This window comes from Triticum aestivum, chromosome 5D, assembly GCF_018294505.1.
Source record: "Triticum aestivum cultivar Chinese Spring chromosome 5D, IWGSC CS RefSeq v2.1, whole genome shotgun sequence".
Taxonomy (NCBI): Eukaryota; Viridiplantae; Streptophyta; class Magnoliopsida; order Poales; family Poaceae; genus Triticum; species Triticum aestivum.
In genome coordinates, this window is record NC_057808.1 from 426,740,823 (window position 1) to 426,756,122 (window position 15,300).

Consider the following 15,300-nt stretch of genomic DNA (forward strand, 5'->3'; position numbering starts at 1 on the left):
CCTGAACGTTAGTTCTTGATTTTATCCAATGAAAATTTCATGTTTCAGAAATAACTATCTGTTAGTCGACTTAGAAATAGCAAATACCAATCTTTGAACCATCTATCATCAATACAAAGAGTAGTATTAAACTTAAACCGTTCATTCTCAGATAATCTCTTGGACATCCTAGAAAACAGAAACAAGCTTACCCCACGGAAGAAATTAATTCACCTTCACAGATGCGGGGTGCAGATCCTCCAATCCAGAGTTGTTCGTGAGCAGCATGGACTGAGAGCTCTTCTATCAAGGCCTACAACCAACGATGGTTTTTTGTGTGTGAAAAAAACACAAAAATCAACAGCAAATCCATTGTTCGTACCGAAGTCTCTCCATCCGACCAGCTAACTTACTAGCATGCGCTGTCTTGGGTACTGATCCATCGTCGCGGCACCGGAAGATATGCGCTCAACGGCGGCGCTGAACGTGGCCGGAGATCCGAGGTGGTATCTCTCCGGCGACCTCTTGTTCAGACCCTCCCGTGGTACTGCTTCGGTGGCCTCTTCTACAGACGCCGACGCCGACGCCATCGCTCTCCTCCCCCCTCTTTGGTTTCCTCAAGCAGCTCAGATGGTTGGTGAGCTAATGGCAGGCAGGCTAAAGTAGCTACTGGCTAGCAGTATCACGAAGACTCGCTGTTCCGTTGACACTGAAGCGCTAGATGAGGGAGTATTTTTTCTGTTTTTCCAGTCGTTGCCACAAGGATTTTAATACAAAACAGTAGAATTTCTTCCACTGGCAATGTAAGGTTCGCTAATCCACACTGCAGAAAGAGCTTGAGTTCGTTTGCTAGTATTGGTGAATCTGGCCCCCTGCACAAACGTTAGCTCTCTCTGTATAGTCTGCTTTTCTTTGTTTGTTTCTTTTGTTGGTGTATTCTTTTATTCTTTCTACTTCTTTCTTTTGGTTTTGTACTATAAGACCTTGTACCTTTTATGCCAAAATTAATAAAAATACGCAGCAGAGTCCTGCTGTTTTCCTCAACAAATTATTTTATTTTCTATGATTTTTTCTATTCCAATGATATTTCTATCTTATAAACCAATGGAGGCCTTAAAATTTGTATGTCGACAAAGATTTTTACTTCTTTTGTCTAACTTCTTTTCGTTTTAGACTAAGTTCTAGATTAGAACTGAGCCAAAAGACAAATTGCACGTGAGGGTGCACATATACCAGGTCATGTGAACTTGCTTTGGTTTTTCAGGGGTGGGCACGTCAACTTGCTAACTTAGACGGCTTGCCTACCTTCCTAGTCTTATCTTGTGAATATCTACCTAATCTTGTTCGAAGGTGATTAATTAGAAGCCTCTATTTCTTTGAGGACACCAATACCAATCAGACATCAGATTTAGGAGGGGACTCCTTGAAATAGGATTTCATCCCGCTTTATAAATAAAGTAACCATCAAATTCATACATCAAGTACGGGATCACCGAGATAAACAAGTCTGCTGGAGGCATCGGCACAAGCACACCCAAAGAAAGCACAAAACAAAGAGAAAAAAGACCATCAAGTGGCCACTCATCAGGGACTCCGCATCGAAGAGAGGCGTCCAGCGGTGACATGAAGCGCATCCAACATCTGTCCCAGACAATCGCAGTCCCACTGCCTAGCCAACGGGCGCCAATGCTGCAAGAACGCAAGAAATTTGAAGAAGAAATCATAGGCCTGTCTAAGGAAAACCCGTTCAATCACCATCTTATTATGTGTTGTCCATAGCTAGCGTCCAAGTTAAGGCCACAAAAACTAGCCAGAAGAGGCATATATTCCTCCCTGTCTGGACTGCTCTGGCATGAAGGAATCCGACAAGTTCCGGAGCCTCCCAATCAGGCCCGAGTGCCTCTCAGACAAAACTCCAAAGCGCGCTGATAATCCCCAAGTGCAAGGAATCATCGTAGCAATTTTTAAAGATGGAAGTGATAAGTATGGAGTATCGAACCCACAAGGAGCTAAAGGTAAGATCAATATTCTCTCAAGTCCTATCTGCCACTGATACGACTCTACGTACACCGAACATTTGCTTTTATCTAGAAACGAGAAATAAAACTACGTTATGGGTATGAAGAGGATAACTTTGCATGATATTGGAGAACTAAAATATAAAAGTAGGTGCTGTTAATATAAAATTAGAATATATTACTACATATTATAAATAGCGAGTGTGGAATAATGATGGGTCAGTGTGTGGAATTATCCTAGGCAATTGTTAACAAGATCGGTAATCATTATTGCAATTGCATATGAGGGAGAGGCATAAGCTAACATACTTTCTCTTCTTGGATCATGTGCACTTATGAATGGAATTCTAGCAAGCATCCACAACTACTAAAGATCATTAAGGTAAAACCCAACCATAGCATTAACACATCAAGTCCCCTTTATTCCCATACGCCATGACCCGCTTACCCGTGTTTGTGTTTCAGTCACTCACGCAACACAGACAATAAGCAAACCATGAACATATTGCAAAACCCTACAGCGGGGATCCCTCACGCTTGCGCGACACGGAGGGCACCATAGGACAGCACCAATAATAAAACATGCAACTCAAACCAATATATATCATCAATCAACCCAAAGGACAAAGGAAAACTACTCAAAACATCATAGGATGGCAACACATCATTGGATCATAATATGTGGCATAAAGCACCATGTTCAAGTAGGGGATTACAGCGGGGTGCGGGAGAGTGGACCGCATAAAACAGATGAGGATGGTGATGATGATGGTGATGTTGATGAAGACGATCACCGATGATTCCCCCGGTGGCACTCCGGCGCCACCGAAAGAGAGGGGGAGAGGTTCTCCCCCTTGTGCTTCCTCGTCCATGGCATCCCCCCTAGATGGGGAGAGGTTCCCCCTCTGGTCCTTGGCCTCCATGGCAATGATGGCCCCCTCCGAGATCCTCCTCCATAGCCTCCGGTGATGATGGTCCCCTCCGGCAGGGTGCCAGAGAGGGCCTAGATTGGTTTTTCGAGGCTATAGAGGCTTACGGCGGCGGAACTCCCGATCTCTCTTCTGTTCTGGAGTTTTCTGGATTTATAGGAGGGTTTGGCGTCAGTTTCATGTCAGGGGGCCCCACGAGGAGATCACAAGGTCGGAGGGCGCGCCCTAGGGGGCGCGCCCCCCACCCTTGTGGTGGCCCCGGGACTCCTCTTGCGTATCTTTTTCTTCTAGTATTTTTGATATTTTCCAAAAAAATTCTCCGTTAATTTTTAGCTCGTTTCGAGAACTTTTATTTCTGCACAAAGACAACACCACGGTAGTTCTGCTGAAAACAGCGTCAGTCCGGGTTAGTTCTAATCAAATCATACCAAAATCATATGGAATTGTTGTAAACATGGCATGAATACTTCATAAATTATAGATACGTCGAAGACGTATCAGCATCCCCAAGCTTAATTCCTGCTCGTCCTCGAGTAGGTAAATGATAAAAGAAATAATTTATGAAGTGTGAATGCCATCAAGTGCACAAGTTTGATCAATGAAAGTTCCAAGCACCTTTTCTAGCATTATTCTTTATCATAAACAGTATCTCATCTTCATAAAACTTCTCATGATCAAGTAACAAACTATTCACATGTTAAAGTATAGACCATAAACTTTCTTGAAGACTAACAAACTATGTTCTTAGTCATCAAACAATTGCAATTCATCTTATTTTCAGAAAGGGTCTATGTAAGAGGTTTGATCAGCAAATTCCACATACTCAACTATCATTTAATCTTTCACAATTGCTAACACTCACGTGATATTTATGGGTTCAAAGTTTTAATCGGACACAGAGAAAGATAGGGGCTTATAGTTTCGCCTCCCAACCTTTTAACTCAAGGGTAATGTCAACAATAATACTTTATGAAAACCTACATCCAAGTGGACATATATATCCGGATCGCTCCAACACAAAGTGCTTGCCAAAGGAAATAGTGTAAAAAGGAAAGCTGGTGATCACCATGAGTCTTGTATAAGGGTAGAAGATAAAAGTAAAAGATAGGCCCTTCGCAGAGGGAAGTAGAGGTTGTCATGCGCTTTTATGGTTGGATGCACGAAATCTTAATGCAAAAGAACGTCACTTTATATTGCCGCTTGTGATAAAGGCCTTTATTATGCAGTCCGTCGCTTTTATTTCTTCGATATCACAAGTTCATATAAAACTTATTTTCTTCACACTAATAGATCATACCTATTTAGAGAGCAATTTTTATTGCTTGCACCGATGACAACTTACTTGAAGGATCTTATTCAATCCATAGGTAGGTATGGTGGACTCTCATGGCAAAACTGGTTTAAGGGATGTTTGGAAGCACAAGTAGTATCTCCACTTGGTGCAAAGAATTTGGCTAGCATGAGAGGGAAAGACAAGCTCAATATGTTGGAGGATCCATGACAATATAACTTCTATTTGGATATAAGAAAACATAACCCATTATGTTGTCTTCCTTGTCCAACATCAACTTTTTAGCATGTCATATTTTAATGAGTGCTCACAATTACAAAAGATGTCCAAGATAGTATATTTATATGTGAAACCTCTCTTCCTTCAATATTCTTTCATGAATTGTTCAAGTGACCAAAACTATGTTTGCTAACTTTCAATAAACTTACCACCCATACTTATTATATGTGAAGTCATTACTCCCCATGGTATAAGCATATGAAACATATATGAATTCAGATTTATCATATTCAATTCATTCAACCATTTACTCATAGGATATAAGTGAAGCTCGTGAGTAAATGACAAACTACTCCAAACAGATATGAGTGAAGAACAATGAGTAGTCAAGTAATTAACTAGCAATGGGAGGACTCTCTCTCTCTCATTCAAGATTTTAGATCCAATGATTTTATTCAAACAGCAAGTAAAATGAAAATACGCTCCAACCAAAACACATATCATGTGACGAATAAAAATATAGCTTCGAGTAAGGTATACCGATGATTTTGAAGACGAAAGAGGGGATGCCTTTTGGGGCATCCCCAAGCTTAGGCGCTTGAGTCTTCCTTGAATATTACCTTGGGATGCCTCGTGAAGGAAATATGCCCTAGAGGCAATAATAAAGTTTTTATTTATATTTCCTTATATCATGATAAATATCTATTATTCATGCTAGAATTGTATTAACCAGAAACTTGATACATGTGTGGATACATAGACAAAACAAAGTGTCCCTAGTAAGCCTCTACTAGACTAGCTCGTTAATCAAAGATGGTTAAGTTTCCTAACCATAGACATGTGTTGTCATTTGATGAACGGGATCACATCATTAGGAGAATGATGTGATGGACAAGACCCATCCGTTAGCTTAGCATTATGGTCGTTAAGTTTTATTGCTATACTTTCTTCATGACTTATACATATTCCTTTGACTATGAGATTATGCAACTCTCGAATACCGGAGGAATACCTTGTGTGCTATCAAACGTCACAACGTAAATGGGTGATTATAAAGATGCTCTACAGGTATCTCCGAAGGTGTCTTGTTGGGTTGGCATAGATCGAGATTAGGATTTGTCACTCCGAGTATCGGGGAGGTATCTCTGGGCCCTCTCGGTAATACACATCATGATAAGCCTTGCAAGCAATGTGAACAATGAGTTAGTTACGGGATGATGTATTACGGAACGAGTAAAGAGACTTGCCGGTAACGAGATTGAACTAGGTATGAAGATACCGATGATCGAATCTCGGGCAAGTAACATACCGATGACAAAGGGAATAACGTATGTTGTCATTGCGGTTCGACCAATAAAGATCTTCGAAGAATATGTGGGAGCCAATATGAGCATTCAGGTTCCGCTATTGGTTATTGACCGGAGAGGTGTCTCGGTCATGTCTACATAATTCTCGAACCCGTAGGGTCCGCACGCTTAACGTTCGATGACGATTTGTATTATGAGTTATGTGATTTGTTGACCGAATGTTGTTCGGAGTCCCGGATGAGATCACGGACATGACGAGGAGTCTCAAAATGGTCGAGAGGTAAAGATTGATATATTGGACGATAGTATTCGGACACCGGAATGGTTTCGGAGTGTTCCGGGTACTTATCGGAGTACCGAGGGGTTACCGGAACCCTTCCACAAGGAAGGGATCCGAATTGGAGTGGGGAAGGGGGTGGCACCCCCTTTCCTTCTCCTTCTCCCTCTCCTTCCCCATTTCCCTCTCCGGTAAAAGGAAGGGGGGGGGGGTCCGAATTAGACTTGGAGTCCTAGTAGGACTCCTCCCCACCCGGGGGCGCACCTTGGCCGGACTCCTCCCCTCTCCCTCCTTTATATACGGGGGCGGGGGGCACCTCTAAGGCACATCAATTGTTCTTAGCCATGTGCGGTGCCCCCTCCACCGTTTACTCCTCCAGTCATATTGTCGTAGTGCTTAGGCGAAGCTCTGCACGGATTACTTTACCATCACCGTCACCACGCCGTCGTGCTGACGAAACTCTCCCTTGACACTTTGCTGGATCAAGAGTTCGAGGGACGTCATCGAGCTGAATGTGTGCCGAACTCAGAGGTGTCGTACGTTCGGTACCTGATTGGTTGAATTAAGAAGACGTTCGACTACATCAACCGCGTTAATCTAACGCTTCCGCTTTCAGTCTATGATGGTAGGTGGACACACTCTCCCCCTCTCGTTGCTATGCATCTCCTAGATAGATCTTGCGTGAGCGTAGGAATTTTTTTGAAATTGCATGATACGTTCCCCAACAGTGGCATCCGAGCCAGGTCTATGCGTAGATGATATGCACGAGTAGAACACAAAGAGTTGTGGGTGGTGATAGTCATACTAGTTACCACCAACATCTTATTTTGATTCAGCGGTATTGTTGGATGAAGCGGCCCAGACCAACCTTACATAACCACGTTCATGAGACCGGTTCCACCGACAGACATGCAACTAGTTTTGCATAAAGGTGGCTGGCGGGTGTCTGTTTCTCCTACTTTATTTGAATCGAATTCGACTGCGGCCGGTCCTTGTTGAAGGTTAAAATAGCAAACTTGACGGAACACCGTTGTGGTTTTGATGCGTAGGTAAGAACGATTCTTGCTAGAAGCCCGTAGCAGCCACGTAAAACTTGCAACAACAAAGTAGAGGACGTCTAACTTGTTTTTGCAGGGAATGTTGTGATGTGATATGGTCAAGACATGATGAGATAGACGTTGTTGTATGAGATGATCATGTTTTGTAAAAGTTATCGGCAACTGGCAGGAGCCTTATGGTTGTCGCTTTATTGTATGAGATGCACACGCCATGTAATTGCTTTACTTTATCACTATGCGTTAGCGATAGTTGTAGAAGCAATAGTTGGCGAGACGACCACGACGCTACGATGGAGATAAAGGTGTCAAGCCGGTGACGATGGAGATCATGACAGTGCTCTGGAGATGGAGATCAAAAGCACAAGATGATGATGGCCATATCATGTCACATATTTTGATTGCATGTGATGTTTATCTTTTATGCATCTTATTTTGCTTAGTACGGCGGTAGCATTATAAGATGATCCCTTACTAAAATTTCAAGGTATAAGTGTTCTCCTTGAGTATGCACCGTTGTGACAGTTCGTCGTGCCGAGACACCACATGATGATCGGGTGTGATTAGCTCTACGTTCACGTACAACGGGTGCAAGACAATTTTGCACGTGCAGAATACTCGGGTTAAACTTGACGACCCTAACATGTACAGACATGGCCTCGGAACACTGGAGACCGAAAGGTCGAACGTGAATCATATAGTAGATATGATCAACATAGAGATGTTCACCATTGAAAACTACTCCATCTCACGGGATGATCGTACATGGTTTAGTTGATTTGGATCACGTGATCATTTAGATGGCTCAAGGGATGTCTATCTAAGTGCGAGTTCTTAAGTAATATGATTAATTGAACTTAATTTATCATGAACTTAGTCCTCATAGTTTTTGCATATCTATGTTGTAGATCAATGGCCCGTGCTACCGTTCCCTTGAATTTTAATGTGTTCCTAGAGAAAGCTAAGTTGAAAGATGATGGCAGCAACTACACGGACTGGGTCCGTAACTTGAGGATTATCCTCATTGCTGCACAGAAGAATTATGTCCTTGATGCATGATACGTCTCCAACGTATCTATATTTTTTTTATTCTTCCATGCTATATTATATTCTGTTTTGGACATTATTGGGCTTTATTATACACTTTTATATTATTTTTGGGACTAACCTATTAACCGGAGGCCCAGCTCAGAATTGCTATTTTTTGCCTATTTTAGAGTTTCGCAGAAAAAAAATATCAAACGGAGTCCAAACGGAACGAAACCTTCGGGAACGTGATTTTCGGAACGAACGTGATCCAGAGGACTTGGACCCTACGTCAAGAAATCAACCAGGAGGGCACGAGGTAGGGGGGCGCGCCTACCCCCTGGGCGCGCCCTCCACCCTCGTGGGCCCCCTGTTGCTCCACCGACGTACTCCTTTCTCCTATATATACATACGTACCCCCAAACTACCAGATACGGAGCCAAAAATCTAATTCCACCGCCGCAGCCTTCTGTACCCGTGAGATCCCATCTTGGGGCTTGTTCCGGAGCTCCGCCGGAGGGGGCATCGATCACGGAGGGCTTCTACATCAACACCATAGCCTCTCCGATGATGCGTGAGTAGTTTACCTCAGACCTTCGGGTCCATAGTTATTAGCTAGATGGCTTCTTCTCTCTTTTTGGATCTCAATACAATGTTCTCCCCCTCTCTCGTGGAGATCTATTCGATGTAATCTTCTTTTGCGGTGTGTTTGTTGAGACCGATGAATTGTGGGTTTATGATCAAGTTTATCTATGAACAATATTTGAATCTTCTCTGAATTCTTTTATGTATGATTGGTTACCTTTGCAAGTCTCTTCGAATTATCAGTTTGGTTTGGCCTACTAGATTGATCTTTTTGCAATGGGAGAAGTGCTTAGCTTTGGGTTCAATCTTGCGGTGTCCTTTCCCAGTGACAGTAGGGGCAGCAAGGCACGTATTGTATTGTTGCCATCGAGGATAACAAGATGGGGTTTATATCATATTGCATGAGTTTATCCCTCTACATCATGTCAGCTTGCTTAAAGCATTACTCTGTTCTTATGAACTTAATACTCTAGACGCATGCTGGATAGCGGTCGATGTGTGGAGTAATAGTAGTAGATGCAGGCAGGAGTCGGTCTACTTGTCTCTAACGTGATGCCTATATACATGATCATACCTAGATATTCTCATAACTATGCTCAATTCTGTCAATTGCTCAACAATAATTTGTTCACCCACCGTAAATACTTATGCTCTTGAGAGAAGCCACTAGTGAAACTTATGAACACGACCATGCATTCCGTTCCGACCCAGCCGGTTGGCTCCCATGCGTTCCGTTGCCTCCCGATGAACACGACGCATTTCGTTGCCTCCCCATGAACACGACGCATTCCGTTGCCTCCCCATGAACATGATGACGACACTGTTTCTCCGTTCTGACCCAGCCATGTACACGAGCCCTGGCCGTACGTATGCGCGAGTAGGCGTTCGAGACCCCGCCCGTATGTACACATACGTGGCCGTATTTTCTTTTTTGCACCCTGGCCGCTGTACGTACGTGTACATGCTACGTGCGCGCCTCTACTACGACACGTACGCGCCTCTACTACGACACGTGCGCGCCTCTACATCCACCAGTATATATGTACGTACACGTTCGCGACCAGAATGACAACGCTACGTACGCTTCGACCAGGTGGGTCCCGACTGTCAGGCACTTCCTTGCCTGCGAAGATGTAGCTGGTGGGTCCCAGCAGTCAGGGGGGCGAATCATTTTTTTTTGCCTGGATGCACTTCCTTGCGTGCGAAGATGTAGCTAGTGGGTCCCAGCAGTCAGGGGCAAACGTTTTTTTTCACGAAATACGGTGGCCTGTCCGGTGGGTCCCCGCTGTCAGGTGGAGGAATAATTATTTTGCACGTAATAAGGAGGCACTTCCTTGTTGCGGCCGTGGACCCAGCTGTCAGCCTCTCCACGTACAGTCCACGTCCGATGGAAGCCGTTCCTTGACCACGTTGACCATGCCGCGCTGAGAGCACCAGGGCGGTGGACGACGGCAAGGCCTAGGAAGGGGACGACGCGGAGCCAGGGAAGACGCGGCAGTGGATGCCCACGCGTAGAGGAGTACGAGGGTTCACTGGTTCGCTGCGGTGTGAGGTTGCCGTCGCCGCAGAATAACAGGGGGTGTGGGTGAGTAGAGGGATGGCCTGGCCAGCGGTGGGAGTAGCAGGGGGCGGTGAGGCCTCCGCCGCATCGCAGCCGGCCACGGGAGGCAGGATCACGAGGCACGACCGGCGCTGGTTTGGGCGGCTGGAGCAAGAAGACCAGAGGTTGAAGAAGCACTACGGCCGTTGGATGGACATCGTACGGTCACTGGAGCTAGAATCGTGCATATTGACTAAGTTGACAAAGCCCTCCGTCCCCGTCAACTTAGTAGGCCCACAAGTCAGCCTGCCACTATACTGGGTCCCAGCAAACAGGGAGAGTATTCATGTTTTTGTGCGTAATAAGGAGGCACTTCCTTGCGTGCGAAGATATAGCTGGTGGGTCCGAGCTGTCAGCGGCGGTAACATTTTTTTTCACGAAATACAGAGGCCCTTTCGGTGGGTCCCTGATGTCAGGTGGAGGAATCATTATTTTGCGCGTAATAAGGAGGCATTTCCTTGCGTGCGGCCGTGGACCCAGCTGTCGGCCTCTCCACGTACAGTCCACTTCAGATGCATGTCGGTCCTTGACCACGTTGACCAGGCCGCGCCGAGAGCACCAGGGCGGTGGACGACGGCGAGGCCTAGGAAGGGAACGACACGGAGGCAGGGAAGACTCGGCAGTTGTTTCCCACGCGGAGGGGAGTACGACTGTACGAGGGTTTACTGGTTCATCTGCCGTCGCCGGAGAATAACAACAGGTGTGGGTGAGTAGAGGGATGGCCAGGCCAGGGATGGGAGTACGGTGGGGCGGTGAGGTCTGCACGGCAGCACAGCCGGCCGTGGGGAGGAGGGAGCAGGCAGTCCCGCCGGCGCTTGTTTGAGCGGCTGGAGCAGGAAGAGCAGAGATTGAAGAAGCACGACGGCCGTTCGATGGACATCCAACAGTCACTGCTTGTGCATCAACCTTTTTTTAGGAAAGCCTCAAATCTGTGGAAAACAGCATACAGCCCATCTGCCATTATTTCTAATAATTCACAGCCCATTTGCTAATTCTTAAGGTTTTTTGGAGCCCATATTCTTTTTGTTAGCATTACAGCCCATATAGTGGCCACGGTTAAAAAATTATACGAAATTTTGCATATTTTGGTGCGGTCCGAACTGTTTTTAATCCCGAAATTTCGACTCACATTCAAACTGATTTTAAAAATAAATGTATATCAATATAAAATCCAACAAATTCTCCACGCATAAAAATTAATGTAATTTAAAATCTCGAAATGAAAAGATATTTGAAACTAATTGCCAGTTTGATGTGTTTTAAAAATGTACAACCCATTTCTCATTACTGATAGGCCATTTTCTCGGCCAGCCGAATGAAGCTCTCCTCGTCTTGAAAGATTTGCAGCCCAACAGGCCTGACAAAGCGACTTACTTGGCCAATCACAAAAAACTGGGCTGTGGCCGTGGACCCAGCTGTCAGCCTCTCCACGTACAGTACTCTTCCGATGGAAGTCGGTCGTTGACCACATTGACCACGCCGCGCCGAGAGCACCAAGGCGGTGGACGACGGCGAGGCCTAGGAAGGGGACGACGCGGAGCCGGGGAAGACGCCGCAGTGGATGCCCACGCGGAGAGGAGTACGAGGGTTCACTGGTTCGGCTGCGGCGTGAGGCTGCCGTCGCCGCAGAATAACAGAGGGTGTGGGTGAGTAGAGGGATACCCTGGGCCAGCGGTGGGAGTAGTAGGGGGCGGTGAGGCCTCCACGGCATCACAGCCGGCCACGAGAGGCAGGAGCACGCGGCACGACCGGCGCTGCTTTGGGCGGCTGGAGCAAGAAGACCAGAGGTTGAAGAAGCACTATGGCCGTTGGATGGACATCGTACGGTCACTGGAGCTAGAATCGTTCATATTGACTAAGTTGACAAAGCCCTCCGTCCTCGTCAACTTAGTAGGCCCACAAGTCAGCCACCCACTATGGTGGGTCCCAGCTAGCAGGGGGTATTCATTTTTTGGTGCATAATAAGGAGGCACTTCCTTGCGTGCGAAGATATAGCTGGTGGGTCCGACCTGTCAGCGGGGGGAACGTTTTTTTCGTGAAATACAGAAGTCCTTCCCACGTACAGTGCGTAATAAGGAGGAACTTTTCCTTGCGTGCGACCATGGACCTCGTGGGTCCCAGCCGTCAGGCTCTCCACGTACAGTCCTCTTCCGATGACTCTTGTATGTTGACCACGCCGCGCCGAGCGCACCGAGGCGGTGGACGACGGCGAGGCCCTAGACTGGAATGACCCGGAGATGGGGAAGACGCGGCAGTGGAACCGCAGATGGAGAGGAGTGGGAAACTTGACTGGTTCGGGTGCGGGGTGGGCCTACACTCGGCAGAGAATAACAGGAGGTGCGGAGTGGAGGGATGGCCTGGCCGTCGGCGGGGTAGCGTTTCACTGAGGAGCGCAAAACAACGCCGCTGGACACCAAAGGCTAGAGCAGGCGGTTCCGGCAGCGCTGGGGGAAGAAGACGAGAGATTGAAGAAGAATGCCGGCCGTTGGATGTAAATCCAACGCCTTCTTAGGCTTCGACCTACTGGCCCACATGTCAGCCAGTCCATTTGTTTTTTAGTCCATTTGGTGGGCTGGGTGAAACAATGATGTAGCATCTATGCAGCCCGTTTAAATCCCATTTGCATTTTTCTCGAAATCCGCGGACTTGCTGGGCTGGGTGAAAATATCATGTTGGGCTAGACGGAGAAATGTTATAAAAACATAAACACATGATTGCACGTCAGTAAAATCTTTGCAAGCTTATGTACGCAATCACTAGGAGTTAACTTGCCAGGTTATATATAAACAATTATTATTATTTTGTAAGAACTTTCAACTTACGAAATAAAATATCATTTTAATTTGATGAGTTAATAGTACATGGGGTATTATTATTTTTTAGGCTAGACGTGGGACAGTTGAGTTGGTTCTAGGGGAAAGTACTGGGAGAAAACTCAGTTTACATCGAAAAAGAAAGTGGGAGAAAATTCAGAGACCTGCTGGGTCCACCTGAGGAGGGGAATATGTTGGGAGGAAGGAGATTCAAAGCACGGCAGCCGAGTGAACTAGTTTTTTTACGGACAAGTGAACTAGTTTACATACATAAGCAAATAGCCACTAAAAAAGCAATCAGGTTAATGGGTTCTTAAAAGAAATATTTCGGACAAAACAGATAATTACGACACATAGGCTAATGCATGAAACACTCAGATGATAAAGGTGCTTATAAACAGATAAAGTACAACATCTAGATCTTCCTGGCACGCTTGATCATGACGCTGCGGCTGTCCGTGTACTCGTCGGTTACGGGAAGCAGACACGCCCTCATGTCCAAGATCTACCTGTACATGTCGTAGCATGCGTATGCGTCCTTGGCCGCATTGGTTATGTAGGCTAGATTCAGAGGTACCTCCCACGTGTTTAGGTCGTCTTCTTTCATGTTGGCGTATCAGGGGTTGATGATTGTCTCAGCGAGGTCAACCATGGAGTCCTTCTCCTGCCCGTTGCTGATGATCTTGTATTGCTTCTGGATGTCGACAAGCTTGTTGCACCAGATGGCCGAATCGTCGCGTTCTTCCTTCTCTCCACCGTAGCGAAGGTGCAGTCGGCGCTGCCGATGAAACGGGCGAATGCTCCAGAACCTGGTGCAGCCATAGGACTAAGGCGAGGCAGAGCTTCACCGAGACCGTATCGTTGGTGTACATCACATTCAACTTGGTGCAGCCATAGGACTGAACGGCGAACTCAAAGGGGAACTCCTTGCTGAAGTCCATATCCAGCAGGCTCACCCCTCGGATCGCCATTGGAGTCTCTTCGAGTGAACGAGTGTGTAGGCGGCGGCAGCAGTTCGTTTTTCAGCTCTTGGGGAACTGGATTCAACAGTAAGCTGAGTGTGTACAGGCAACAACAGTTACTATCCCTCCCTCGTCCGCTGCACGCCCGACAGAAGATGCACCCTCGGCCACACGTCGGTTCACGAGCGGGTCTGTATTGGTACTGTAATAACAGGAGTTAGTGGTCACTTTACTTAAATTTAATTAGCTTTAATAGAAATTTATACTTAAAACAAGCAATGCATTCGCTCGTTCTACCAGTGCCACAGGATCAACATGCACAACAATTAGAATTATTATTCTCAGGACGCACACGATCAACACATTTGTCGCACTTTCACAAAGATAATACTACCAAGTTTGAACTGTTTGTTATGGTTGTTGTCCTCTGCATCATCATGCCGTGTTTCCCAGCTTGCAAGATTCAGAACCAACAAATAAGATCCAAATAATAAGTACAACAAAGATGCCTACACATCTCATTGATTCCCAACTTGCAAGATTCAGAACCAACAAATAAGATCCAAATAATAAGTACAACAAAGATGCCTACACATCTCATTGATTCCCAGCTTGCAAGATTCAGAACCAACAAATAAGATTCAAATAATAAGTACAACAAAGATGCCTACACATCTCACTGATTCCCAGCTTGCAAGATTCAGAACCAACCCATTAGAGCCTTTTGATAAAGTGAATATCGGGATTAAATCCATCTTGGCTAGCCATGTCATACAATCGAAGAACTTGGCGAATGCTCTTGACCGTCACAACATCTGTAGTTGAGTATTCCTGTTTGCACAACATGTTTGCACAACACAAACAAGGAGACAGGAGAGCATGATTTCGCTTTAATAGCGGCCTCCTTGAACTCAACCTCCAGCTCTACTTGGATGAGGTCTGCCTGGAGTTCCATGATTCAATTCATGCGCCTTTTTCTGCAGTTCACCTGAACTGAAGCAAAGATTGCATCATTCAGCTAGCAAGAAGTACTTGCTCTTGTGAGCTGGCAGGTTCTTCTTTAGTGTTGCACTAAAATTGAGGAACATTAAGGTTGGCTGTCCGGCTCATGTAAGGTGCAACTATAATTTTCTTATCCTTTTGTGCAATTCCACTAAAATAAAGTGCCATTGTGGTGACAGTGACGGCTCCATCTTGCAAAGGCTAATAAAATGTTGCACGAGATTACCAGCAGAACTT